Genomic DNA, 9,057 nt, shown 5'->3' on the forward strand with positions numbered 1-9,057 from the left:
GAGTGTGGTGTTGTCTGCAAACTTCAGGAGCTTGACAGAGGGGTCTTTAGATGTGCAGTCGTTGGTGTACAGGGAGAAGAGCAGTGGGGAGAGGACGCAGCCCTGAGGAGCTCCAGTGCTGATCGTACGGGTGCTGGATGTGAGTTTTCCCAGCCTCACTAGCTGCTGCCTGTCTGTCAGGAAGCTGTTGATCCACTGACAGATGGAGGTGGGCACGGAGAGCTGAGTTAGTTTGGGCAGGAGGAGGTTTGGGATGATAGTGTTAAAGGCCGAGCTGAAGTCCACGAACAGGATCCTCACATAAGTCCCTGGTCTGTCTAGATGTTGCAGAACATAATGCAGTCCCATGTTAACTGCATCGTCCACAGACCTGTTTGCTCTGTAGGCAAACTGAAGAGAATCCAGCCAGGGTCCAGTAATGTTCTTCAGGTGGGCCAGCACCAGTTTTTCAAAAGACTTCATGACCACAGACGTTAGAGCCACAGGCCTGTAGTCATTTAGTCCTGTAATTTTGGATTTCTTTGGGATGGGGATGATGGTGGAGCGTTTGAAGCATGAAGGGACTTCGCACAGCTCCAGTGATCTGTTGAAGATCTGTGTGAAGATGGGGGCCAGCTGGTCAGCACAGGATTTCAGACAGGCTGGTGTAACACAGTCTGGGCCTGGTGCTTTTTTCCTTTTCTGCTTCCGGAAGACCTGGCGCACCTCTTCTTCGCTGATCTGAATTGCAGGTGTGGGGGAGAGGGGGGTTGCTGGAGGTGTGAATGGTTGTGTGGAGAGGTGTTCAGGGCGGGTGTGGGGTGTTTTTTCAAACCTGCAGTAGAACTCATTCAGATCGTCTGCCAGTTGTTGATTCTCCACAGTGTTGGTGGATGGTGTCTTGTAGTTGGTAATTACTTTCAGACTTTTCCACACTGATTCTGAGTCGCTGGAAGTGAACTGAGTCCTTAGTTTTTCAGAATAATTCCTCTTTGCCACTTTGATCTCCTTTTCCAGTGTGTATTTGGCCTGTTTATACAAGACATTGTCCCCCTTCCTGTGAGCATCTTCTTTGGCCTGATGGAGCTGTCTGAGTTTTGCAGTGAACCATGGTTTGTCGTTGTTGTAAGTTAGATGAGTCCTGGTAGGAATGCACATATCTTCACAGAAACTGATATAAGATGTTACAGTCTCTGTGAGCTCGTCCAGATCGGTGGCAGCTTCAAAAACACTCCAATCAGTGGTCAAAACAAGCTTGTAAATCCTGCTCTGCTTCATTAGTCCATCTTTTTACAGTCCTTAATACAGGTTTAGCTGATTTCAGTTTCTGCCTGTGTGTCGTATAAGATGAACGAAACAGTGATCAGAGAGCCCCAAAGCTGCCCGTGGGACAGAGTGATATGCATTCTTTATTGTGGTGTAACAGTGATCCAATATATTACTGTCTCTGGTGGGACATGTGATGTGCTGTCTGTATTTTGGCAGTTCACGGGAGAGATTTGCTTTATTAAAGTCCCCAAGAATAATTAAAACAGAGTCCGGGTGTTGTTGTTGTCTCTGTGATCTGATCAGCGAGTTTCTGTAAAGCTGAGCTCACGTGCGCTTGCGGAGGAATGTAAACAATGACGACAATGAACGAGCAAAACTCCCGCGGCGAGTAGAAAGGCTTACAGTTAATGAAAAACGCTTCTAGATCTGAACAGCACATCTTTAACATGGCTACATCTGTACATCGCCTTCCGTTGATGTAAAAGCATGTCCCGCCGCTGTGCGATTTCCCCGGTGATTCTGCGTCGCGGTCCGCTATGAACAGCTGAAAGCCCGGCAGATTTAACGCGCTGTCCGGTATGGCGTCATTCAGCCAGGTTTCCATGAAACACAGAGCAGCAGAGTGTGAGAAATCCTTATTTGTCCGGGAGAGCAGAAGGAGTTCATCCGTTTTGTTGGGTAGAGAGCGGAGGTTCGCCAGATGGATGCTAGGCAACGGCGTTCGAAATCCGCGCTGCCTGAGCTTCACGAGGGCGCCGGCTCGCTTCCCCCATCTGCGCGTCCTGAAGCGCTTGATCAGCGAAGCTGCTTCGCCAACTACTACGTCCAGCAAAACATCAGAATAGTCGAAAACCGGTAATATATCAGGTGATGTGTAGTGCCGAATGTCCAGCAATTCGTCTCTGGTGAAACTGATTGCAGGGATATAACTAAAGACAGGACAAACTAACAAAAACACAAAAACAACTGCAGAGCACGCCACGGAGGCCGCCATCATCATCGGCGCCATCGATGATCGATGAATAAAACTATATACAAAACAACATCATGGTGCTTATTTATCAGTCCTTTCTTGACTGGCCCTGCAGGTCTGTGGAAGGCCTCTCTCAAAACACCATCTAAAAAAACACAGATGCACCACAATTATATATATATATATATATATATATATATATATATATATAAAAAGAGGCGACAGAGACCAGCAGTGGGTCTATTTTTATTTTTTTTTATAAGGGAGCTTGTCACCCTTGCACTCAAACATGAACGATGACGGTTCGGTACATACCTCGGTTTTGACGTCACGGTTCGATGTGGCTTCAGTACAGCAGGAGGAAAAAACTAAACATTTTTTTGAATTAAACAATGGTTTACTGAACAAATTTCTTTCTTTTTTTTTATTTTTATAAATTCAATTACAATTGATAAATTCAATTACAATTAGAATTTTCCCAGGGATAAAAATCTGCCTCAGCTCCTGCTCTAAACTATAGGGAGTCCTTTTACATTACTGTAAGTTTACAACTAACAACAGAGCCCAAACTTAAATTCAATTACTATTTATTTTTAAATATAATAATCAACACTAAGATTTACTTACTAACTAATAACTTACTTACTAAGAACACTAACACAAAAAAAATTTGTATGCAAACATGTAAACTGCACATAATGCAGTTTTTAAATTAACTTCTAAATTACACAAATTCTATTTGTTGTTGAAATACAATCATTTACACAGTGGCTGTCATAACTTGTTTCATAAAAGATTTATCTAAACATACATTAAATAATTAAGACATCACTAACACGTAAAGTAAAATATACTGAAATATATAGTCTAATATTTCTCAAAATGCTCTTTTCTAGACATAATTTCTCTATCAAATAACGAGTTATGGACACTGATGACTTGCTTGAGGTAAATGAAATGCTATACGTATGTGACATTTTGTTTACAAGCTGTTTTGTTGACATCTATCTGCGATTGAAACACGGATTGAGTGATTACGTGAAATGTCCATTAATGTTTATTTCACATTAAAACTAGTAATAAAAAGGAAAGAGATGATCGTGCCGACACGCTCACTCGGGCGCCGCACTGACAAGGCTTCTATACAGCGATCTGTCTTGCCAAAGATGTGCATTTATTGTCTGAATTTCCTGAAAAAATGGAATGATTTGTTCGGTACACGTGCGTACTGAACCGAATGACCCGTACTGAAAATGTTCAGTACGAATACATGTACCGTGTTCGTGAAGAAGAAGCCTCTATTCTGTGTGTGTTATTGATACTATTACCCCCCTCATCAGACGGTGATGATACTACACAACGGGAGGCAGAGTGAGTACAGATCCAGAAGACACAGCTGTAGGGAAGAGCAGGTCATGAGTCATCTTTTTACCAATGTCAGGAATGCCAGCACTAATGGGGAAGATGTTCTTGGTTCCTGGCCCATATGTCATATTAAACTGAAATCTTGTGAAAAAGAAAGGCCGACATGCTTATCTTCTTAACAAGCTGAAGATACTGAAGTGTTCAGTGGTCGTTAATGATCAGGAATGGAAAGCAAGTGGCACCATTCTATTGTAAATGGTGTTTTACAGTGTTGTCGGAGGAACTGTTCATAGGCAGCAAGAGATGGCTGCAAAGAATCGGGTCCTGCTGGATCCACTTTATCAGTTCCAGTCTTCAGTCTGGCAAATTGGACACAGAGACAAGGGGCAAACCCAAATGCAGGGATTTTAATAACTGAAACATGGGTACAGAACAATTAGGCGACCTAACAAGAGGGAGAAATATGGCAGTTACATGACTTCCCACACTTCAGAATCTCAGCAAAAGTAGTAGTTCATGAATAGAGAGTGCAAGTGATAGAGGGTCAAGGTTTTTAAAAAATAAATAAATAAAAATAAATCAAATAGATAAAATAGAATTAGAATAGAGAGTGCTAGAGTTAAAGGGTCAAATAAAGGTGGCGTTTTTAGCCGTTTCTTGAAGATACTCGGATTGAGTTGGGCAGGTCATTCCACCAGGAGGGAACAGTTAATGAAAAAGTCTGTTAAAGTGATTTTGTGCCTCTTTGAGATGGCACAATAATGCGTCGTTCACTTGCAGAATGCAAGCTTCTAGAGGGCACATAAGTCTGAAGTAGTGAATTAAGGTAAGAGCCAGTGGTGGTTTTGTAGGCAAACATTAATGCCTTGAATTTTATGCGAGCAGCTACTGGTAGCCAGTGCAAATTGATGAACAGAGGTGTGACGTGCATTATTTTCGGCTCATTAAAGATTAATCTTGCAGCAGCATTTTGGATTAATTGTAGAGGTTTGATAGAACTGACTGGAAGACCTGCCAAGAGAGCATTGCAATAGTCCAGCCTGGACAGAACAAGAGCTTGAACAAGGAGTTGTGTTGCATGTTCAGAAAGAAAGAGCCTGTTCTTCTTGATGTTGTATAAAGCAAATCTGCAGGACTGGGTAGTTTTAGCAATGTGGTCTGAGAAATTCAGGTGATTATCAATCAGTTTTTGAAGGAGTTATGGTTGATGTGCCTAACTGGATGGTGAAATTGTGATGAAATGATGGGTTTGATGGAACCACAAGCAGTTCTGTCTTGGCAAGGTTGAGTTGAAGGTGATGATCCTTCATCCAGCAAGAAATATCTGAGAGACATACTAATGGAGCTTTTCAACTGCATGGTACGACTCGACACGGCTCGGCTCGGTTTGCGTTTCCACTGCAGTTTAGTACCGCTTTAGAGTAAGCGGGATTATTCACATGTTGTTATAGTTGCGCCGCCTCTACTGCCGCAACTCCTGAAACACTTTTTCATTCAGCGTCGCCCCATTAAGCTCTCGCTGGATCCGCTCCTCGGCTATCAACGAAAGGAACGTCTGTACTTCCTTCACTACTTATCTAATACACTGGCCTATAGGGTGGCTGATCTTTAAATAACCCACTCTTTGTGGCAGTGCCCGCTTACGGCCATACCACCCTGTCTGCGCCTGATCTCGTCTGATCTCGAAAGCTAAGCAGGGTTGGGCCTGGTTAGTACTTGGATGGGAGACCGCCTGGGAATACAAGGTGCTGTAAGCTTTTGCATTTTCTTCACTACTTATCTAATACACTGGCCTATAGGGTGGCTGATCTTTAAATAGCCCACTCTTTGTGGCAGTCCCCGCTTACGGCCAGACCACCCTGAGGGCGATAGAGAGCAACCAGGAAGTGCTTTGGCAGTAGTGGGTCAGAGTAGGCTCACCATTTTGTTGTAAACTTTGTTTTGTTTAAAGTTAGTTTTTTTTGGTTTTGATTGTTTTTTTGTGAAGTTCAAACACTTTGAAGGTTTTATTTTTGGAGTTTTTTTTCTGAAATTGGACGGATTACACTGAAATGAACATGTAAATGGCGGGAGAGAGACGCAACGACTTTGACAAGGAAAACAACGAGGAAGGTTATCAGGAGAGGAGAATGGAGAGAAAAGAGAAGAGAAACGCAGGAAAGAAAGAGAATGAATACAAAGAAGAAGAACTTTAATGGTAATACCCAATATAGACATTGCAAAGAAAATAATTTTAAGGCAAGAAATGTTAAAAGACAAGGAGGGTTATGAGAACAGATTTGATTCGCTGAGAGATATGGAGGATGACTGAAAAAAAAAATGAAATGAGTTTTAATTATTTATTTTATATTGTTGTTTCATTTAATGCATGAGGTTTAATGGATGTGGAGAAATTTGAAAATATGAGGGAAATATGTAGAGGGGTGGATGTATTTGTATTACAAGAAACTAATTGGAAAAATGATTGTGTTAAAAGGTTTCAAAATGTATGGGATGGGAATATACATTGTAATAATGGTACAGAGAAAACTGGGAAAGGAGTTGCTATTTTAATAAGAAGAGATGTGTGTGAAAAAGAAAGTGTGGTGTTTAATGATGGACTGGGGAAGTGTTTAGCTGTGGAAATAGAAAAAGGAGATGAGAGATGTACAGTATATAACATACATGCTCCAAATGAAGAAAAGGTGGATTTTTTTAAAAACAATATCTGCCAATGTAAGAATTTGGGAAATGGTGATTTTAATGGGGGATTTTAATACCGTTTTTACAGAATTAGACTTAGCAAGTAATACGGTTTTTAAGACTGATAAGGGAAGGGAGGAGTTGAAAAAAATGATGGTGGATTTTAAATTGATTGATGTGTGGAGAGAAAGAAATAGAACAAGTAGGCAATTTTCAAGAAGACAATTTGTTTTAAAAGAACTGAAACAAAGTAGGATTGATTACATTTTATGTACAGAGGAAATGCAAGGGAATATTAGTAATGTTTATTATAAACGAGTTGGTTTTAGTGATCATTCTTTTTTATTTTTGACATTAGATTCTTCAAGTGTGAAAAGGGGAGGAGGAATGTGGGTTTTAAATGCAAAGGTTTTAAAGAGTAATGCATATCAGGAGAGTATTAAATGGATTGTGGAAGAAAGCGAAATGAATAGAATGTATAGGGAAGAGAAAAGAGTATGTGGGATAGTGTGAATTGGGAAATAAAGAAATTTTCAATAGAATACAGCAAAAATGTCAGAAAAGTAGAAAGACAGAAGGAAATGGAATTAACAAAACAGCTGAACAATGAGTTAAGAAAAGCGGCGGAAAGTAATGGAGAAGAGGAAATTGAAAAAATAATAATGCTACAAGATAAATTAAAGATATTAGAAGAGGAAAAGTGTAAGGGTGCAATTATAAGAAGTAAACCAAAATATGCAGTAGAGGGAGAAAGATGCAGAAAATGTTTCTTTAATTTAGAAAAAAATAGGCAGAAGGCTGATCTATTGAAAGAAGTCTTGAATCAAAAAGGGGAAATAGAAACAGGAACTAAAGGAATTTTAAAAACAGTAAAGCAATACTACATGGACATGTTTAAGGGACAAGGTATAGGAAAAAATGATGAGGAGTTTTTGATTAAACAAATTAAATCTAAGTTAACAGGGGAGGACAGGATTTTTTTGTGATGAAGAAATTAAGGAAGAAGAAATAGATATTGCAATTCAACAGTTAAAACCAGGAAAGAGCCCTGGTGTGGATGGTTTGATTAATGAATTTTATAAAACTTTTAGAGAAATTTTAGTGCCAATTTTAAAATAAGTCTTTGAAGAAATTTCCAAGAAAGAGGTCTTGAGTGAAAAAATGAAAATAGGCATGATAAAAATGATTTACAAAAAAAGCGGTAATCCAAAAGATCTTACAAATTTTAGACCTATATCAATGTTGAATACAGCTTTTAAAATATTAGCAAAAGTCTTAGCAAACAGATTAAAAAAAGATTTTACCAAAAATAATAAAAACGACACAGGCATACGGGGTGCAAGGAAGGGATATAGCAGATGTGGTTAAAAGTATAAGAGACACAATTTATTATATGAAGGAGAAGGGAAGGGGGATTTTTAATAAGTCTGGATTTAGAGAAGGCATTTGACAGGGTAGAGCATGAGTTTTTATTTGATGTTCTTAAGGCTTTTGGTTTTGGGGAAAAGTTTAGAAAATGGATTTGGATTTTTTTACTCAGATGTGTTAACATGCATAAAATGCAATGGGTTTTTAACGGATTGTTTTCAACCAACAAGGTCGATCAGGCAAGGATGCCCACTGTCTGCCTTACTTTACTCTCTGGTAGCCGAGCCACTCAGTTTGGCTATTAAGGCAGACAGAGAAATCAAAGGAATACAAATAAAGGACCATTTCAAAAGAGAAGCAGTGTATCAGTATGCAGATGATACGACCTTGTTGGTAGAAGACACCCAAAGTACAGATAGGGCAATGGGGATTTTAGAAAGATATTGTAAAGGGTCGGGAGCTAAAGTAAATGTGTCGAAAAGTATGTGCATGAGGATTGGGAGTGTAGAGGAAATACCGCAGCACATACAATTCAAGGAGGAAACGCAGCACATCAAGATTTTGGGGGTGTGGGTGGGTATGGATTCTATTAAAGCAGACATTTTGAATTGGGAAGGTGTTTTAAATGGAATTGGAAAAAGGCTGAGATTTTGGCAAGCCAGAGATTTAACGCTAAAGGGGAAAGTTTTAATTATAAATTCATTAATGCTGTCGAAAGTCTGGTATGTGTTGGGAGTAACCCCATTGCCCCATGTGTACTACAACAGGTTTTCAAGTTTTTATGGGGAAACGGAAGGGCTAAGATTGCATACAATACATTACTTGGAGACATAAAGGAGGGAGGACTGGGACTGTTAGATCCATTTTTAAGAATGAGAACACTGAGAATTAAAACAGTTCAAAAGTTTCTAGAGGGAAACAGTGATGTAATTTGGAAAAGTGTCATGGAATATTACCTGAAGAAATGGAATATGGGATGTGATGTTTTATGGATGAAAATGAAAAGCTGGATGTTAACAGGTCTGCCATTTTTTTATGTGGAGGTTTTGGAATCATGGGGGAATTTTTAGAAAATGTACTGATTTTACCTAAAGGAAGGGCCCAGCTTTTAGAACAACCATTGTTTTTAAATCCAAATATTATAAGGGAGGGTGAGGTCATGTATTATAAAGAATGGTGGGATTGTGGTTTGAGACAAATAAAATATTTATTGTATGAGGTGATAGAGGGTTATTTACCTTAACAGGTGGTTGTGGATACATTGAGAGAGGGGGGCAAAAGGGTGTGGAGAATTAAGTTAGAAAGACAATATGAGGATTTAAAGGGATAGTTCACCCAAAAATGAAAAATGTGTTTATCTGCTTACCCCCAGGGCATCCAAGATGTAGGTGACTTTGTTTCTTCAGTAGAACACATTTGAT

This window comes from Sinocyclocheilus anshuiensis, unplaced genomic scaffold, assembly GCF_001515605.1.
Source record: "Sinocyclocheilus anshuiensis isolate Anshui unplaced genomic scaffold, SAMN03320099.WGS_v1.1 scaffold1282, whole genome shotgun sequence".
NCBI classification, from domain to species: Eukaryota; Metazoa; Chordata; class Actinopteri; order Cypriniformes; family Cyprinidae; genus Sinocyclocheilus; species Sinocyclocheilus anshuiensis.